The sequence below is a fragment of the Agelaius phoeniceus genome, chromosome Z (genome assembly GCF_051311805.1).
Source record: "Agelaius phoeniceus isolate bAgePho1 chromosome Z, bAgePho1.hap1, whole genome shotgun sequence".
Lineage (NCBI taxonomy): Eukaryota > Metazoa > Chordata > Aves > Passeriformes > Icteridae > Agelaius > Agelaius phoeniceus.
Window position 1 is genome coordinate 48,314,060 of NC_135303.1, and position 21,041 is coordinate 48,335,100.

General features: G+C 42.3%; 1 long non-coding RNA gene across 8 annotated transcripts; it reads right to left on the minus strand.

Moving 5' to 3' along the window:
* Positions 1 to 6,908: 6,908 nt before the first annotated feature.
* Positions 6,909 to 20,729, minus strand: LOC143692043 (uncharacterized). 8 transcript variants are annotated; one of them, XR_013179913.1, is made up of 4 exons: positions 20,626 to 20,729; positions 18,037 to 18,173; positions 16,579 to 16,661; positions 6,909 to 14,422 (listed from the first exon to the last, which is right to left on the minus strand). It is a non-coding gene; the product is annotated as an uncharacterized LOC143692043 (long non-coding RNA). The 8 variants fall into 8 exon arrangements; XR_013179908.1 differs by adding an exon at positions 16,852 to 16,923 and having other exon boundaries at positions 6,909 to 16,661; XR_013179906.1 differs by lacking the exon at positions 16,579 to 16,661.
* Between the last annotated feature and the right edge of the window lie 312 nt (positions 20,730 to 21,041).

Sequence of the window (21,041 nt, forward strand, 5' to 3'; positions counted from 1 at the left end):
TGGATCATAGATACAGTATAAGAATCCTTTGCATTTCTACAAAAGTAAGTGAAGAGGAATGCAAAACTTACAGGTTAAAAGCAAGTTTGCTCATGATCAGATTTACATTGAACACCCTGAAAGAAGGGGATTCTGTGTGAGTAGAACACATTATTTATGCTACTGCAGCATTCACAGCACTTAGTACAGCAATAGGCATTTCAACTACTTTGAGTTAAAAATACATTTGTTGCCAGTGTCAAATTATATTAATTAATTCTGTTTTTTCATCTGAGTTCACCCAAAGGTCGACTGATATATTTGGTCTCCTTTAAAGATGATTTCTGAGTTTGTACTTTCCTTTTCAAGAAGTAGAAAAATTTTTGTGAAAAATATATAAATAGATATGTAAGCATAGGAATATTTGTCATGAATTATAAGTTTGATAGGTGATGTGGGACACATAAATGTTTCAAAAATCATGTGGTGCATAGGGTCAACTCATAAAACAAGTAGATTAACTCCTACTTCTGCCACTATGAGTGACTTTGAAAAGCTACTTCTGTGGTTTTTTGCCTCCTTGAACTGTTGTGCCCAAGGAGCCTATGCCAGTCCTTGTTCAACTCTGTGCCCCTGCTATACTGTCTTTCTACCATGCTTAGGAAAAAAACATATTCATAGCTTTTGATGCAGGGATAAGAGGCAACATCTGCAATGGAGCTGTAAAATATTATCATTCTCAAGCACTTACTGAATCCTTCCTCCTTCCTAGGAAGTGCTCCTGGAAGAAGGTAGGTTAGCAGCATGCTGATGGATCAGAGAAATGCTGTTTGGAAATGAGCATTCTAACCAACAGGTAAAGGCAAAGGCAATGCACCACCATGTCCTTAATGTACGTTGCACAGAATTGCTCATGTCTTTTTTTTTGCATCAAAAGCAGGTCTAATATTTCAGTTCCCAAATGATTGTGATGGAGACAGCTTTGAAAATGCAATGGAGGAAGTATTCAGAGCCTTTGCCAGCTTTGTCTCCAAGGTGGAGAGTCGCTTCTCCATGTGATGAGCTTTGTCTGATCATGTTCAGTACATCAGCACATTTAAATCTGGAAAATCTGGCTGGGTGGCCCAACATGATGTTTAGCTGAGTCAGTTAAAAAGGTCTGATTGAAACCAAGATCAGCTCCTTCACTGTTAAGAGCTCTGTTGAGGAAAGGTAGAAACAAGAGCATGCCCCTCTTTTGCCTTGGGAAATACTTTTAGTGAAGTTTTATTGCAGTGCCCTGCCTGCCATCCACACTACAACTGTGCAGCAGTGACATGTGTGCCAGATCTTATACTTTGTCTGTCCTGACCTTGACACAGTTCCAACAGCTTGGCTTCCTAGCTCAGGTTCAGACCTGTCTCATCATTAACAGAAGTGCTGGTCAATCACTGGATTGTATTTGATCTTCAGCAATGTCTCTGGCCGTGATCCTGACCTGGACCTGCTGCTCTGCATCCTGGCTTCCTGTAGGTGAGGTACCAGCTCATGTCTGCCTAGTGAGCTCTAATCTCAGCTCACTTTTCTTTAGAAGAGCCTTTGTGTAACACAAAGTTGCCAATTAATATTAAGTATAAGGATAAAATTGATAATACATTTTCTTTTCTTCTATGCATCAAGAGATGTTAAGTGTGACCTTGACAACTACACAGCACTTATGCACTTATCCCACAGGCACCCCACACTCATGGGTCCCCCAGATCCCAGCAGGGACTGTCCACTCACCTGATAGCCCAGCCCGGAGCTGAGTCTCCCCTGCTCATCAGCTGGGGTCAGCCTGAAGGTTGCCAGTGGGTGCACACACACACGGACACACAGACACAATATCTCTCTCTATGTCACTCTCTCTGTCCATGCACAGCAGGTTTTGGGGAAGGTACAAACACTCACCACCCCTTCCATCAGCTGGCACCTGTGTGTGACCCGCGCTCCAACTCCAGCTGACAGTGCTGAGACCTGCACTGGCACTCTCATCCCAGAAGTTGGTTTTCAGGGTACAGAGAGTTCCTGCCCCAGTGCTGGGGGTTAAAGACCCCCCTCGCTCCAGCTGCCGGCCCTGAGACCCCCCTCACTCACTCTGAAGCCAAGAGCCCGGCCAGAGGCAGCCACAGCCGCGGCCTGACCCCGGCAGCCGCTCCCGGGCCTCGCGCGCAGCCGGCACCGAGTCCTTGCAGCCCTCACTGCCTGGCATGGGGGATGAGGGGGCTGAGGTGAGGAGGATGAGAGCAGGCAGGGCACGCTGTGGTGATCAGCTGCAGGGCTCCCCCAGACAAGCCACTGAGCAGCTGCAGCTCACAGGCAGCAGGCCCCTTCTGTCCCCTTGTCTGCCCATCCCAGCTCTTTGTTCCTCCCTGCTCCCTCTTCCCTTCACATCTCCTCCATGGCTGGCGTAGTCTCACTGACCCACTGCAGCATCCCGGGGCCTCAACTTTACATTCTTATACTCTGAAAATTCCCAAGTTTTTCTACAGGCTTTTGATTACTCACCAGGTGGTGTGGTTGACCAGATTTGTTTGTATAAGGACTTCTCTTTATAACTTGTCGGTCTGGTTTCTGTCTCTGTATGTTCTTATTTATTGCTCCTTTGACCAGATACCCTAAAGGAGCAGGGATTCTGCTTCTACATACCCATAGAGTATTTAATTGAATGTCATGGGAATTACCTCAAAAAGGTTTACTGAAATAAACCTTCAGAGCATAATGTTAACTACTAGGAGGAAAAAAAAAGGAAAGGTAAAAAGTTTGGAAAGTAATTGGGGTGAGTCATGGGACAAGTCTTTTCTACTGGGTTAAAAAACATACTTGTAATTTTGTATGGCAAAGCCAGATGTCTTCACTTCTCCAAGTAATTAATTTTAATTAGCTTTAAGTTCTCAGCTACCAAAACCTTGCTTTAATATAGACTTTGAGAAACTAAAATTGAGGTGAGAGGTCAGCTTTATAAAACCCTGAGTAGTTTGGTAGTGATCAAAGCTTCATATATTTATTCTCTACTGGCTTCATTTTTATAATAAATGGTTCTTTTTAGATTGTCAAGCTTTTTAAGAGAGAAAAAAATCCCAGGATTTTTTCCTTGTTTTGTAAAAGGTGATATTTTAAATATAAAAAAATCCTTTTAAGCTCTAGTTATTTGGATAATAAAGCTTTCCAGTGGAAGAACTCATACAGAAGGTTTTAAAACATGTAGTATTAAAAAATAAGCAGGAATTTCCTTTTGTTTTGCTATCCTCTAGATCAAAAAAAACCCAAACAACAAAAAAATCCCCACCACAAATAAAAAACTCCCAAAATCAAACCAAACTAAACTAAATCAAACAGACCAACAAACAATCAATCAAAACTAAAACAAAATTCAAAAAAACCCAAACCAAAGAACTGACCAGAATATTCTTTCCTTCACATTGTTTTAGTTGATCCATCTAGACAGCTGTATGATGATCTTTGAATTTTTTTAATCTGCATTTAGATGGAAGAAAATATCACTTTTCTTGTACAATCCTTGAAGTGTATAATTTTAGCGATATACCCCCTTCAAGCAGTTTGTCAGAAGGGAGTTAATGGGAGCAGGACCTGTGCTGAGGAAATAGTGTTGCAAGAAAGGGCAATTCAAATGGAATCAGTTTAAGTTTTGAAAGGGTTAGAAACAAAGGGAATTTCACCTCTTCTATCACAAGCTTTTGTTTGTCAGAAGCATTTTGTAAGCATATAGTCTAATTTCTCTTCAGCCTAGGTAGACCAAACAAGTGTCTCATGCTTCCCACTGCCATGTAAGGAGTAGAAATGTACAGAAACACCTCACTTCTCAGTCTTCTCAGTCCTGTTTTGCTGGGAAGAGAGCCTTTGTGAAAGAAACAATATGTAGACTTAACCATTTATTTCCTTCCAAAACCCGTTCAGGAATTTTGTCTCAATACAAGCACTGGAAAAGATTTCTGTATCTTTAGGAGGGGCCACTAGAAAAGTTCTGAAATGAGCCATTGTTTCTGGTTACTCTGCTCTTGTGTCAAAGTAATTGGAAATACTTCACCTGATGGCTGCATACAGGAGCAGATAGACCTGTGTTATCCTGGTGTATGGGGGGAACAATTTTCAGTATGATCATTGAACAGGATTCACCTGAGCACCTCTGCAAAACCAGTCCAGTGTCTTGAACAGGATTCCGCAGGAGAGAGAAGCCAGCAAAGTTTAGTGACATCCCTGAGAATTGTGTATGTAACTCAGCAAAGTCCTAGCAGGTGGGCCAAAGGATGGGAATGGCTTGCTTAGAATAGCTCAGTTGTCCTGGTGACTGTGAAACAGCTTCACTTTAAGTATTCTTAGATGTCTGACTGAGGCTCACAGGCTAAGTGAATCCTCAGCAGTTTTCAGATGAAACAAAATCTGGGAGGAGTGATTGAACAGAAAGTGGTTCTGCCGCCATTCAGAGGGACCTTGACTTCCATAGCTACTGTCACAAGTGTGGCTTGTGCAGGCCCTGTGTGAGTAACACCAACACATCAAAGTAGCAAACTGGCAGTTTTTATATCAAGGCAGAGGGGCAAACCTCGTATTGCCTTCACTTACTCTCATCAGCACTGAAAAACTCAGAAGTGAATGGAATTCAACTCAGAAAGAGTGCTAGGACCTGATTCTTCTCTTGTGACTGCAGCTCTTAGTTCAGGGCAGAAGATTTCAAGTTTCTCTTGATCAACTCTGTCAGAATATGTGTGACCTTGGGTCATGTGGCACATAAGAGCTTTCCTTTGGCTACACAAAAAAGTTTTCTGAAAAAAGCAGAGAAGACAGACATCTGTGCAGCAGCTGTGGAGAGGCACTGGCCCTGAAGCTGCAGTGAACTTCCAGTGTGAGACTACCTTCATGCATGTAGCCCATAGAAATGGCACTGTGCATGGTCAAAGCAGAGAGTTGGTCACAGACTCACAACGTCAAGGTTAGATGATTTATTCACATTTGCATGACCAGCTGTAGTGGGTTAGCCCCAGTCTAACACAGCCAGTCACTCATTCACTCCCCCACTAAGTGGAATGTGAAAGGGTGTCAAAAGGGTAAACATGCAAAACCTTGGGGATTGAGATAAAGACACTGTAACAGATAAAACAAAAGCTGTGCTACCAAGTAAAGCAAAACAAGGAGTTCTTTCACTGCTTTTCAAAGGCCAGCAGGTATTCAGTGTCCCACAGAAGATCAGGGATGTTCTCTGTCCATTACATGTCACAGTTGTTCAAAATGCCAACACTATAACCCTGGGCACCCCACCTTCCTCCTTCTTTCCCACAGATTTTATTGCTCAGCATGGTGTATGGAATATTCCTTTGGTCATTTGGGGTCCGCTGTCCTGCCTGTGTCACCTCAACTTCTTGTGCACTCCCACCCTGCTTGCTGTGGTGTAGTATGACAGAGAAGTTCTGACACTGTGCAAATATTGTTCAGAAATAACTAAAGCACCACTATGTTATCAACAATTTTTTGTCACAAATCCAAAATATTGCACCATACTAACTGCTATAAGAAAAATTTACTTCATCCCACCCAAAAACAGTTCAGTAGTGGTAGCTTGGAATTTGGCCTAGTTACCCAAAATCCAAGAACAGAGATTTCTTAAAGTAGGAACAGGCCTCCTTCCCTTTGACATCACACTCAACACATATTCCTTTATTTACTGTAACTGAAAATTTCAGCAGGTTTCTGCATAAGCTTTAATGTGTGCCTTGCAGCAAGGTCTACCTAGTTCAACAGGGACAATTTTCCCTGTGACACATAACTGCAATGCTGTTTCTTCCCTATGGATGTCTGGTGTGCTCTCTCTCCAAAGTAAGGATTAAGAGTCTACCTACTAGTAGATAGCTTTATCTGACAAACATTCAGAGCTGTGGCTCTGTCAGAAATAATCAGCCCTGGCAACATGCCACCACCACGTTTTGGATGGATGGCAGATCTAAAGGAGGTTTCATTAAACAAGGCTCTGCTTATAGTAAGTATTGTTTTTCTATTTCCTTCACTGCTGAAATTATTTTTTGTTTTGAGAAGTGGAGTCTACTGGGGGCTGATGGGGTCTGTCTGTCTGTCTGAGCAGGGGAAGAGCACCTTCAGCCACAGGCTTGCTAGGTGGATGGTGAGGGCTTTAAACGCCAGTTGTCTGGAGATGGGAACTTCTGCCCATTCCACTCCAACCAGTTTGATTCCACTCCAACCACTCAGTGTCAGCAGGAGATACCAGAGCTTGGAGCAGGATCATAGGCCAGAAGAAGAACACCTGAAAATCCACAGAGGAATTCCAGACACTCCAGGCAGTAAGTTGGCTTCATTGGAGACCAAATTTGAATGCCTTTGTGCAAACACACAGAACATAGGGAATGAACAAGAGAGTGAGGGATGTGTGCCTGCTTGCAGAGCCATACTCTTATTGGCATCACTGAGATGTGAAAGGGGTGCCTCCATGAAAGGAGAGTTGGAATGGTTCAGAGAGTTGGAATACAGGTTCTTCAGGTAGGACAGGGACACAAGGGCATGAAATGACAGAACTAGAGATAACAGCTTCAAGCTAAAGGAGAGTAGTTTTAGATTAGAGGTTAGGAAGAAATTCTTTATTGTGAGGGTGCTGAGGCACTAAACAGGTTGCCCTGAGAAGCTGTGGATGCCCCATCCCTGGAGAAGCTCAGGGCCAGGTTAGGTGTGGCTCTGCACTAGGCCTGGCCTAGTGCAAGGTGTTCCTGCCCATGGCAGGAGGGCTGAAACTAGATGATTTGTAAGGTCCCATTAAACAAAACCATTGTATGTGTCCTGGTTTAGGGCAAATTTGGAGGAGAATTTCCAAATTAGGGCCCCTCCAGTAAGCAAACCCACACGGCCCCTTCCTCCAACTGGTTTGAGAAGGATTCCTCGGAGAGGAGTGGAAAGAACCTGTTTATTTAATAGGCACAGCACCCCCCAGCATACAAAGTGAACAATACCGGATGACACCACTCTGAAAAAGATGACAAATTCAGAAAAGTCTCTCTTGGGGGGGGTGGTCACTCTGTTCTCAGTCCCTCCGGCGCTGGGGCAGCTGCTGCAGGCCACAAGGTGCAGGATCTTAGTGTTTCCCAGGTCCCAGTCCGGAGCAGGTTCGAAATGGTCAGAAAAAGGAAAGGAGAAACAGTCCAGGAAGAAATTTGGACAGTGTAGCTAAACTAGCTAATGAGCAAAAGCAAGCAGAAGTGAAGCAAGCAAGAGCGAGAGAGAGCAAAGCGAGAAGAAAAGCAGCAAAAGCAAAAGCTGCAGTCTCTGTGTCCTGCCAGGCTGATAAGAAAACCAAAACAAAACTTTCCCTCTTCAGAGCCAGTCTTAAAGATACAGAACATAATATCCAACATTAACAGAACACATGAATGGGGATACAAGCATCATAACGTCACCCTAGGACAGTGATTCTATGATGAGCACATAATAAATTTTTTTTGGTGTTGCTCCTCCCAGCCTGCTGCAGTTTTGAACCTGATTGAAATGATTCTGGCAAGTCAGATAAAGCAGACCTGTATGTGGGAGACTGGAAGTTTCCTGAGAATTACTACAACAGGTAATGTATTTCCATTTTTGTGATATCAAAGAATTCAGAATTTCTTTTCCAATTTCTCGTGCTGCTACTTCCTTCCCCAGTAAGGGTCAAGATCTGATCCTAAGATTGGATTTTACCTTGGATGTGACAATACAGAAGCCTTTCCACCACAGCCCAAGTGTGCTTCATCACATATGGCCTTAGTTGTAACTTTATCTTCAAAATTCTTTGGCCAAATTCTTTCCAAACTATGTTCCAGCCTCCCTTTAAAGGCCAATTAACCTCCAAAAGGGGACAAGAGAACCCTCTGTTTGGAATTTTTATGGTAATTCCTCCTTTACACATTATCTCTTATCTGGTTGAAGGGATGTATAGTGAAAATATCACTTTAAATTCCTTTGAGCATTCATGTGCTGCCATCCTCCACCCATTTCTGACAAACTGACAGCAATCTCAGGCCTGTTTGATTTTAGCTGACAGCTGAGGGATGCTATTCACCTATGTTGCCTCATGCGCCATAAAAACTGAGGTCACACAATCCATCCAGAGCAAATAATCAATGTGCTATTTCATACTCATGAAGAAGGGTAAAGTAAAAAATCCACAATCATGAAAACACACAAGGGAAGGAAGACACAGTCTGCTCACTGCAGGAGTTCAATTCTCCAGGCTTCTGGTAGTGATTTTGTTTGAGCATAATTGTCTTTGTGAATCAGCCAATCACATGATGCAATAAACAAAACAGTAAATCAGTTCAAGCAGTGATGTACCTTATAATTAAGCAATGCAAGTAATCAACCTAAAATAGGACCCACATGAAATTGTAGTGTCATCAAGCAATAACTCAATCACAGCTCTGTATCCAATGTGGTAATCATGTGGAAAAGGTTGTTTAATTATTAAGCCCCTCAGTTTTGAATTTCCTGGTAGGACCCGCACAATGTTTAAATGCCCTGTCAGAAAACAGAACTACTTTCCAGTTAGTAGTTTCCCTTACTGTTGAACATGTAGAAGACAGTTTTATCTTTCCTGAAGCTCCAGGAGAATTGACTTTCTAAGAGCGGCTCTGTCTTTGCTCTGAAAGCCTTTATTTTAAAAGGAGGAACACTGTGTTCCTATCCTTTTTATTCCTCTCCAAAAGCTCATCTAGTCTCAGAAGCTGACAAAGAGATCCTACCATGGTATTTTGCAATCTTTCCTAGGGAAAAAAATACCAAACTCTTACTTTTGCTCTGTGGAATCCCTTTCCACAAACAGAGCTGCTTTAGACTTCTTTGCGATCAAAGTAACTCCTTGTAAAATTAAAAGGAAAGCTTTTGTGAAGCATAATTTCTTTTGTGATTGAAAACATTTTTCTTCTAGAAAATGGAAGCAGAAATGAGTAATAACTTTTGAAGTCATTAGGTTTTATCGGTAGCATTTTCTGCTGAAGATTTTGATTATCAGGTGGTTTTGACAGAAATGTGTGAGATTTAATTTTTTTAGTTTAACATTTCTTGAACTCTGTGAAAACTAAATCAAAAATAATTTGAAGAAAAAACGGAAAAAAGCATCACCAAACTAAAGTAAGGAAGTCCTTTTACAGAAACTGTCATGAAAGATATTATCATAATGTGGGCTTTATTTCAATTCTCTTTTCTAAGGCTGAGGTTTGACACCATTCTCACAAGTTGCATTTATTTCCTTGGAAGTTAAGTTCTCATTAGTGTTTGCTTGGTAGATGCTGCTTTATTTATTTCAGTTTCTGCCTTCTATGATACTTTGAGCTGCAGCCTTCATGAAGTCAGAAGATCTCTAGTCTCAGCTGCATCACAGGGACTGTCCTTTTTAGACAGCTAAATATATCATCATAACTTGAATTTTCTTCTGGGATTTGTGAATTGAATAGATGGGGTTCTCCATTCCCTCTGCACTGACATACAATTGAGACAGCTTGACCTTTACCTGCTGAATACTCATTTCATTCTAGCCTGACAATAATTCAGTCCCAGAACCATAATGAGGTTTCCCAAACTTGTTTGTCTGCTAATTACATAGTTTTATCCTATGCTGGGAGTCAAAAAGGGAACTGGTCACCAATTAAACATGACATTTCTGCTGTTTTTCTGTCCCAAAGTGACCTGACATGTACCACTAATCTTCTCCTTGGGTCTTCAGGAAGCCTACACCATATTATTCTGTACTTTTCCACTAATATATGCTGTAGGAGACAAATGTAATGAAACTCAGTGCAAGACCTTATGGGAGGGTGAGGTACTATTTTTAAACTGTCTCTAAGTAGGTTAAAGCTTGGCACTTACACGTTCACATCAAGTCACCAGCACCAAGAGGAGTGTTCCCAGCTGCTCCGACTAAGATCAGTGATGTATGACACAGAGGACAATGGATGCTTGCTCTTGAGTCTCCACTGTGTCTCTTGGGTTTGTCGTGGTAGGTTCTTGGAGTAACTGATTTTCATACGCTTCAGGAAGCCTCAGCTATTTTACATTGATGCTTACTTGAACATTCATGAACCAGATAAGCCCATTGTCCTAGTTTCCTGATTTTTAGACCATTTTAAATGTGCAGTGTCGTTTCTTGTGGAGATAGGAGGAAAAGAATCAGCATAGGATACACTATAACTGTGTTGCCATCTTTTCTTGAAAGGCTGTCAGTGACAGGTCATACATGGGCTGTGAACTTATGAGAGCAGTAATTTTCTGGGGTCAAGTATAAAAATATCTGTTTGCCAGTGTTTAGCAGTTTGATTGTTGTTTCCTATGTCTTTGGTTACCAATACAGTCTGTTAATGTAAAACCTCCTCTGCTGTTTCTGGGGCTCATGCACACATACACAAGTGTACACTTTTTAAATACTTCATCTTTCGAACCAATTGTTCTCTGTCTATTGAAAATCTTAGAACTACCCCAAAAGCAGTGCTTCACTGTTGAAGCCAGTAATTTTTTCAGATCTTCAACCTCATTCACCTCCAAAAATACAGGATCCTGCCAGGATCTCAGAGTCAAGAGACTTGCTTTGTAAGACACTGGTAGCACAGAAAATAATAACTTTTATTCTTTTGACTAGGAAAAACTAAGCTTTTGTAAGGATGATGCTATCTGAGAAGGAAGTATTTTTGATCTGCAAATCATTTGCACTACCATGTCACCACTCTTCACCTTAACAAATATTGACCCTATCAGCATCCATTTCCGCAATCCCTGGGAAATGAGATCAGCTCTTTAGGGACCAGTGCTCTTCCCTGGGTATCCAAACACTTCTGATTCACAGGAGAGCTATCTAGCCATATCAGTTGTACTAGCCAATGGATGAACATGGCTAGTACATGATGAAAATGTCTAGGTAACATTTCCCTTTTGTTGCGAGACAAAATCCAATGTCTGGCTCTGGTCTGGCATTACATGGCCAGTGGAATCCCACTTGCTCCTTGAAGTCTCTGATCAGGAAAATATTCCATCCAGGCATGATCAGTATTTTGGTGTCACCTCTGCATAAACAAACTCCTAAGAGGATCATATGGGACTGACATCTTGTCTAGCACTAGGACATTAAAAATCACATTTGTCATTTGAAAGTGAAAGGAAGAAACCAGTCCATAAAAATCACATTTGTCATTTGAAAGTGAAAGGAAGAAACCAGTCCAGAGAAACTGGTCGTGTGCTTGGAAACCTGGCTTTGATTGTTCCTGCTCCCACCCTCAGTGAGTTGGGATAGATCTTCCTCTGGATACTCTACTGCTCTTCTCATGACTCAAACTTATTTCATGCCCTCCTTTAGTAATGATCTCAACAGATCTACTTGACCTTGCTGATGAACTTCAGGTATCTCTATTTGTGGTATGATGCTGTATTGTTAATATTGGACCTCCTGGTTTGTATTAGGAGCAAGAGTTCACTCTGCACTCATTTCCAGACACTTGTGTTCAAATTCTGCTCCTGCAGAAAGGTGATGGCTTTCTTGTTTTGCTTACCTTTCCTTCATGGAGTAGGACTGTCTTCATGGGTCTATCTTTATAAGGTGTGAAAGAAATACATGTCCAATAAATTTTCAATAAATGAATAGGGCACTTTGAAATTCATGCACATAACAGGCAGCAAACTTTTAGTGCCTCCCAGAGTTCAATTTCTAGTTTTTATTTAATTTTGTAGCAATAGTGAAGTCTCATATGGCATGGAGCAAAAGGCAAATCTCATATCCACAAGTGTATATGCATTTAAAGTTAGCTTATGAAGTAATTTTATAAGAGGTAGCTCCAAGTGGAAAAAAAAAGTGCGGAGAAGATTAATTCAGCTGAGTCTCTCACCATTTCAAATTGAAGGGGAAAGAAACCCAAACATGCACCAATTTAATATAATGTTAATTCCTTGAAAACTCTCCTGAGTAGATTCTTTATTTCCTAGTAGAGATTCTTACTACAATTAGTCTCTCATGAAGACTTAATAAAATTTAATTCTCCTCTAACAAGCCAACAATTTCCATGAAATTAATCAAAACTAACAATATGAGACTTTTACTCCCGTGTTACTTGAGGTTGAAACTTGCTGATGGATTAGAAAGTCATGGAATGGATAGACAGTACTAAATGAATGTGCAGGTGCGTTATATATCTGCCCTATTTTCACATTAAGTAGCTTTGATTCTCATATTCCTTTGGGGTCTACATCTGTTTTTCAGGCAGGTTGCTTAAACATGTGCTTAACCACAGAGCCCTAACCCATTATTTGAGTGTTTTTCACTATTCTACTGAACAGAGAGCTCTCTGAAGTGAGAGGTTTAGTCCAAAGTATAATTGTGACGGAGACTGAGTGGGAGCAAAAGAAATGATGATTTATAGAAGAAAGCCCAGCAGGGAATTTGCCACCATTCCCTGGCAGCTTGGAAACCTGAGAAACAACACAAATGGAATGGAAAAACAAAGTTTTCTGTGTGGTTGCTTAAGCTGACTTTGAACACACAAATGGCCAAGCCTGAAGCAACATCAACCAGGCCTCCCCAGCGCAGCTTGCCCAAACCTGGCACCCCATGCCACAGAGTCTCAGCAAGTGGGCAAATGACTTCATTCTTACTCACTGTTACTGGCACCTCAAGAGGAGCTTGGACAGAGGCATTCATGTTTATGTGCAAGAATAGTGACCTGCTTTGCTTGTGTGCATCATCTGGCTGATAAACACTGTCATTTGAAGACTAAATACTACAAAAGGAGATTAGGTGAGAAATGGCATGCAGGCAATTAGCAAAAAGCAATGTGAAATTAAAAGGCACATGAGGATGTATGGAACAATGTTTGTATTTCACAGAGATTCACATTAGTGATTAAGCATTCAAGTTACTGAATCCTGAAATACTTTGACTGTCAATACAGGACATTTTCCTCTCTAGATTTGCATTTCCCAAAGATTCTCTAAACACAGTGAATTTTCTCATTTACTTTGTTACTAATTTTCAGTAAAAACTGATTATACAGGAAGGCCCTGTGTAAGAGTTAAATTGACAGATCATCTTTACAATAACATAATTTCTATTCAGGTGAACTCGTTATATGAGATGTTCAGGCTTAGAAGAACTAATTTGGATTCAGCACACATGCACTAATGGAAGTGTCGAAGTCCAGTTATTTCAGTCTATTAAGCTTAACTCTCCAGTGCTTTAGCTTAAATCAAAATCTGTGTTTTGGCCACATTTGTCTAATACTCATCATATTTAGTTGTAAGAACTTTATTAAGGCTACTATTAAGGCTACTTATTTCTACTGGCCAGTAGTCAGACACCCATTTTGTGACTGTTTAATATGGTCACAGCCGATGTATTCCACTGACATTTTACAGCTTAGTTAACTCTTCTCCTTTTTGTTAAGGGTTTCAATTGCATAAGCTGTACATGGGGAGGATATGAAAATCAAAAGAAGAAAATCACAAACTATTTTTTAATCAGTTCTAGCTATAAGAATTTTTAAAGGGTTAGACTAAATCCTGGGGTCTGACTAGTTGTCATAGCCCGTGAAGACAGTGGGATAATAATGCAGGTCTAATAGATGAGGTGTAAAAAATTTGCCAGTGGGAGAAAAATCAATAGAAGATGCAACATTTTTTCTCCATTGCATAGATTTGCATGCAAAAGGAGAGTACTTGCAGTCAGAGAGATAAATGCAAAGCTACAGTATTGTCAGAAAGCTGTGGCAGTTGCTGAAGAGAGGAAGTCTTAAAAAATACCAGAAGGAAAAAAGATTTTATGGGAACTATAACATATATGATCAACTGGCAATACAAGGATGAAGCAGAAAAACGTATGGTAGTGTATGTCCGTGGAGCCCCATAGAGAGAAACTGATGAAAGAACAATGTGATGTATTAGACTGTGGATGCCTGTTAGATGGGTTTCCTCACTGCATTGTATTCCTTGTGCTTGGTTGTGCAATGCGAGGGGATTGAATCTCCAACATTGCTACCTGCATGCAACCTTGTTCCAACAACACTGTGGCGCTGTTGATTCACTGACACTGAATGGATCAATGGAAGAAATGTCATGCCAGTAAAGGCAGGGAGCAAGCTGGCTGGATACTTTAATTTGTGTGACATTACAAGTTACATTTTACAGTTCCACTGAGGTAAAAAAAAAAAAAAACACCCAACAAACACATTCTAAGGTGACATATATGTCTATTTCTTGTGGATAACACAGATTTATTTTCAGGTACTGGTATTCTGCTAATCTCATTCAGCAAATACACTTACCTAGAAAATGACTTCATCACATGTTTAGCTTTCTTATCAAAGTGAGGCAGTGGAGATCAAGTTCAAAACTGAAACAGGAAGTTATGAGGATTCCCAAGCTTTCAGACTTCATTTAACTACCATGGTCTCTTCAGAAACATCTGTGTGTAAAGAGCATAATACTGTAACAGCCTAATTTGACAGCATCTACATCACCCCTCAGAGTAATTGCTCTACATGTATCTGAAGTATCTAAAAATATGCACTGTAGTGGTTTGACATTGGCCAAAGCCAGGCACTCAAGAAAAAATCTATTTATTCATTCTCCTCTGCTGTAGTTGAGCAGAGGAAAATGAGTAAATAGGTTTTTTATTTGGTGGGTGCTTGGCTTTGGCCAATGTTAAAACTTGACAATTTTGGTGGAGGACGCAGGCATTCAGTTCCAGGTGTACTGCACACCCCTCCAGGTGAAAGCAACATGAGGCCTGCATTCTGCTGCCAGAGGAATGGAGAAAAATGCATTGGCAATGTCAATAGTGGCAATAGTGGCATACCACTTCACTTCCTTGGACTCCAGCTCATACTGGAGTTCCAGCATGTCTGGCACAGCAGCGCTCAGCAGTGGAGTCACTTCATTCAAGCCACAATAGTCCACAGTCAGTCTCCATTCTTTGTCAGACTTGCGCACAGGCCAGATGGGACTGTTGAAGGGTGAGTGGGTCTTGCTGAGCACCCCTTGGCACTCCAGTTCACGGATCATTTTTTGGATGGGGATCATGGAATCTGGATTCATCTGATACTGCCGGTGGTTTACCGTTGAGGTGGCAATTGGCACTCATTGCTCTTCCACCAGGAGTTCTCCTGCAGAAGGATTCTTGGACAGCCAGGAAAGGTGTTCAATTGCCTAATGGATCTCTGCATCCCTCCATGTGCTTCATGAATTAAAGGAAAATAGTTTCTTGTTTTATAGTCCTCACCATGGCTTGCAAAACAATCTCAGCTCTGAGGTTTGGAGCACCTCCTCCTACCCCTCCCTCCTTTTCACTGACCTTAATGTTGCCTGCTGTTCTCCTCACAAATTTTCACCATTCCCTTTTCTCTGACTTGGGAGAGAATTGGTGTTTGTAGGTTTGTTTGTTCTCAAGATCTACCAATTGAAAAGTTCTTACAGGGTTTCACAGGGCTGAAAAGTTGATCCCATCCGGGCTCCACGCTGGGAAATTGCTCCTCATGCCCCTCGCTGTCGGCCACATGGACCCCCAGCAACTGTGTGGGTGGTGCCGGGCACCGTGACACCGTCGCGTTCAGCGCCTCTCTTTGTGTGGGGCTCCCAAAAGGAGAAGCTGCTGCCGCCACCCCTGCCCTTCTGTTTGCAGCACGGCTGGCTGAAAGCAGCTAAGCAGGCAAAGCTCACTGCAAGCTGTGCCGAGGTGGCTGCATGGTCCTGGCTGCGTGGCTGGCCCCGGTGGCATGGCTCTGGCATGGCCCCCATCGGCCGCCTCCCCACCCCGTGGAAGAAGGAGAAGGAGAGTGTGCGTGCAGGTTTTTTCCTACTTAAATATGTCATCACAGAGGCATTACCAACTTCTGTAATTGTAAATAACAGTAGTAACATGTCCATTTTCAGAGCCTTCAGGGACTGGCTCTGCTAGATATATTAGAAGCTTCAAGCAGTTGTTTATTGCTTTGGTTTTTTCTCAAAAGTTGCCTCTATGGCTTCTCCCACTCCCCAGTAAATATGAGGCTCTGTTAAACTAACACAAGCACACATTCACTTCATGCTTAATGAAAAGTTTAAAATGTTAAACAATTAAATTTGCTGTTATGGCTCAGAGATTGACATTTTGAGGTGACAGCCTCCCTTCCAAGATGAGGTCAGAACTTGAGACTACTCTTTTTAAAACAGGAAAAGAACTACAGACCATATCAACTGACACCAAGCTATCATTTCAGCCAAATATGCTGCTTCCCTCTGATCATTTTCTTTTCCAAGACATAGAGTAATAAAAGAAGGCAAGGCATAGAATTACCTGGGAAAATAGAAATTCTGTTGTAAAGTGTGTTTGACATTTTGAATCTTGCTTGCACTTTAAATTGCAACAAAGAGGAAAAGTGTGACCTCTTTTTCCCTCTCCATGACAAAAGAATTCTGAAAAAATCCAATTTATTCTGCTATGATTTTGTTTATTTTTCAGACATTCATGTATTGCTTGAAGCAAGGCAAAGTGATTTGGTCATGGAAAACATGCAACACTTTTGATACCTCAAAGTAGAATGTTTCAACAGCATTAAATATAGAACAGTAATTTTTTTTTACCTCTTTGCTTCTAAACTCATGTATAAGCTGACACATCACAAAATGCTCTTGTTTGGATGACTTGTTCACTGGTGGAAAAATTCCTGCCAAAAGGAATTTACATACTTGAAATAATAATCTCATGACAAAACTTGATATGCTTTGGATAATGCTTTATTTAACCACTGCAGTGATAAAGATGGATTCATGGCTTTATGGACAACTTATGTCTGCCAAGGAAGCCTTCTAATGTAGAGCTCTAAATCCTGGAGATAAAAGCTGCAGGATATTTACCTGATCATGCCTATCCACAGGAATCAGAGTCCTGCTGAGAAGGGACTCTCAATCAGTCTGGTAAGGCAAGAACTTGTCCAGAGAACAGGAAAAGAAGAAAGGAATAGAGATACAGTGACCAGGGGAGTAGAAAAGGTAGCAAACAAACAAGAAGTTGTCAGCTTAGGAGCTAGAGGCTGTAAATGGCAGCTTAACAAGTGGCTTATTCATAAAATAAGCTGGGGCATCTCTGTTCATTAAAATAAAAAAGAAAAAAAAATAGATAGTTTGCATTCCTGTGTTCATATGTCATTAAGACAGAACAATCAATACATGTTTGTTTCAGTTTTTCTGATGGTGGGCAGCTAAAATTTGGTCTTGTGATAGCTGAAGCAAATGCTCAACTAGAAAGTTAATCTTCATGAAAATTCAAGGGACCGGAGCTTCAGAGCAATCAGAAATGGCTGAAAAACCCTTTTATAGTTTTGGCTTAAGGGAAACACACACTTAAAAAGAATGTTATGTGTGTTTTTTTTTTTTTAATTTGGTTGGAAAATAAAGACCTGACTCAAAACCTGCTGTAAGTTGAATGGAACAACAAGAAACAATTCAACACTTCTGAAAAGGCAAAAAATGCTTGAATTCTGAAATGTGTTGACAGTCAGAATTGACAGTTGAAGAGAAAATGAAACATATAGTAGATTTGTGTTCAGTGAACTAAACCAGAGAAGGATTTGCAGCTGATGTATATGAACTACCATTAGAAAGTACCTGACTCCTCTCTCTCAGTAGCTGTGTTGACAAAAAGCTAATCATCCTGCTGCTGTGGTCTTGCCAGCAGTCTACTGAACAGTGCAGTGCTTCCAATAGTGAGAGCTCATAAAATATAAGGGGGGAAAAAGGAAGAAGAAACAGAGTATGATCATCTTGGGCAGCTGCTTAAGTATTTTCTATAACCTTTACACTTTGTTTGTGAGCTTTCTTATTAGTATCATTTTCACATGGCATTGGTTTCAGTTTAGTAGTCAAACACCATATGGAAATGAATAATCAAACATTGCATTTTAAGATGTTGAAATGAAACATCCTGACTAATTTATTTTTTTCTTCTGAAAACAGACCTTTCCTTCCTTTTGGAGATCCAAATTTACATTTTTCTAAGGAAAATGTCACCAAACCCAATTATTGGCTTATTCCATTTCTTACACAGATTCCCCGCTGGTGGCCAAGGAAGAAATCTGAGTTCCATGCAGAAAACTCCACGGAGGAGATCTTTGCTCAGTTTTCTGTACTCTTCATCTGCACCAAGCAAGGTCATAATGTGGATTCCTACTGTTCTGGTTCTGCAAGGAAGAACAAGCCTATTACCACAATCAGGAGCAGGCATATGTCAGCTACACAGTGCAAACCAGACTACGAACTGGCTTTGGCATTTGGGGAAATTTTAGAGGTGGCAGTGCAGGTTCAGCTGTTCTCTGTCCATGGTGCTGGGATAGACCCCATTCACAGACACCAGTCTCTATCCCTCTGGTGAGAAAACACAGCTGTTTCTGAGATGTTTTTACTGTCTAGTAAACGTTATAAAATTGCATTACTTCTAGATTCATACTCATAAATTATTATGAACCTAGGATATTGTAATATGCCATCAGAAAGAAGATACATGTGGCATTGCTCATATCATTACCAGGGCTGCAGGAGCTGTTATTTTTCCTGTAGCAGACATAATGTATGGCAGGTAAATCACCTAGCAGATCCCCATGAGTCTATCTTTCCAGCTAGGTTTCTTGGAAAATTGAGTAAAGGCTCTGCCTGTGAGGTAAATGCCTTCTCAAGAAGCCTTTCTGAGACTAAGAATAGACACAGATCTATAGACTACATCATCTATTTCGACTGTGTCCTTTCCTGCCTTTGTGCCTGATCCTCATGTGGTGAGGAGTGTACTTGTGGGAACTTTCCTGACTGAATAGTCAGGGTATCACCTGGGCAGGAGGTACCCAAATCAGGCTCACAAGTGATTGGATTTTCATCTAGAAGGTACATCCTGTGGGAGTTACATGGAAGCTGGTGCTTGAGGCAGGGTAGAGATGCTGACGCTAGGCTTCAGAGTATCTCAGTGGAGTTTGTGGTTTCATTATGATGTGCCTTGGTCTCCTGAAGAGGAGGGAACTGTGATGTAGTCAGTGTTAAGAGCTATGTTTCACTGTCTCATGTATCATGATTTTCTGTGTCAGCTGTGTAATCTGGAAAAGGTGGGAGCAGTTTGGAAACAGAACCACAGGTACATGACCCTTGGAGAGTCAGCTGGCTCTGGAAACAGACCAGCAGTTCTAAACAGGTCAACAAGAAGCTCAAGGATCTCTCAGGGACTTCTGGATGTCTGTTTTGTCTGGCTTCTGAAATCCCTGTGGATGACATCACTCTTCTCTGCACAGAAGGGAGGACATTCGCTATTGCAAAGCTTGTAATGAGCCCATAAACAGGAACATTTCTCAGCAACCCCACTTGGCTATGCTGACCCTTGGCTGCTGCAGGGGTTTCTTGATGTAGCACAGTCCAGGATTGCCAAAATAGGAAGAAGAAAGCTGATTTTAGGCAACTGGATGTTCTAACTATTAGCTTACACTTTTCTGATCCTTCTGTTTGAGGGTGTTTGTATTGTTCCTTCTCAGACTCTGAGATGCGAGAGCAAGGTGTGTGTATGGAGGTTTGGTAGTCTGGGGTGGAGACACTGTCCTCTCTAAGAGCAATCATATGATGAAAAAGGAATGTGGGTTGTGATATGACAGACCCAAAATATAAACCCTGCTCAAAGTCATATAGACACTTGGGGAATAGCACAGAACCCAGGCACACAGCTCCAGCAGGCTCCCAGGTTCATTTCTTGAGAACAGTAATCTATGCTGACACACTCCTATGTTATGTATGAAAAAGCATCAAAAATGCTGCATTATGCCTTTTGAACGGTAATTTCTGGGGGCGAGTTAAGGTACAAAATAAGAGGGTTTTCCACCCTGTCTTGGTATTTTTTTTTCCTCTCTGAAATTTGTTAGAAAAAGTGCAGCACATGCTAACCCAGGTTAATTCTTAGACTAACATTAGTGTCAGCTGCAAAAGTGGTTTTCTGGGAGGCTACAGAATAGAACCAAACAGTTCAGGGGAAGGGACCTAAAAAGATGATCTAGTCCAATTGTCTGATCACTTCAGGATGATAGAAAATTGAAACATGTTATAAAGGGCATTATCCAAATGCCTTTGAAACACTGACAGGCACGGAGCACTGAGGCAGACCCAGGTGGTAGACACTGCCCTCAGTGTAGAAACACGCACTCCCGCATCGGCATCTGAAAGCTTTGCAGACTGCGGAGCCCCGATGGTCGGCATCGCTGCCCGGTAGGGACTTGTTGGCCTGTGGTGCCTGCAGGATCTGCGTGCCTTTCTGCGCGGGGCCAGGTGCGGCCCCGGCGTCCTTCCTGACCTTCAGACGACGTCGCCCACGGGCCGTGCCGGCGTCTCCCCGGGAGGCGCCGCTGCTCCCCATCCCCGGGCTCCCACTACTGCCGGCAGCATTCCGCTCTAGCCCCCTCCTTCCTTTTAAACCCATACTTTGGGGGCTGCTGTCCCACCTCTCCTGCTAGCGACAAAAGGGCGGATCAGCAGCAGAGCTCGTCCCCTCCCCATCCAGCTCCAAGCCGGCTGTCGGCATCCCTAAAGGTGGGCGCCGGTGCTCTGGAGTGGATGTTGCTCTGCTTTGCCACGCAGCGCTCGCACCGTGCACAACTCCTTCCTTCTCACCTTGAGATGCCGTCCCGAATCCGGGCTGGACAACGGATCGCTGCACTCGCGTCCTTCAGCGGCAATCGCAGGGAGACGACTTTCCTCTTTTCCCCCATCCCGCCCCCCCGTCCCTCCCCCCCGGCCTCGCCCCCCCCCCCCCCCCCAACCTGGATAGCGAGAGCACAGATTCTTCTCCGGCTACAGTTAATCCTAGCCGAAGCAGGAGGGAGGAGAAAGTCTTCTCCCTCCCTGTCTTCTTCCTTGCCTCTCTAACTCGTTCCAGGACCTAGGGAATGAGAGGGGATCTCCGGGAAGGACTCATAACAGAGGATGCAGAACGCTCTCTCACACCCTCCCCCTTTTGCAGGAAGCCGTGGTTGCAGAGATTTCCCCTGGCACACACACTGACTCCCGAGGAGAGGCAAGGAACCAAT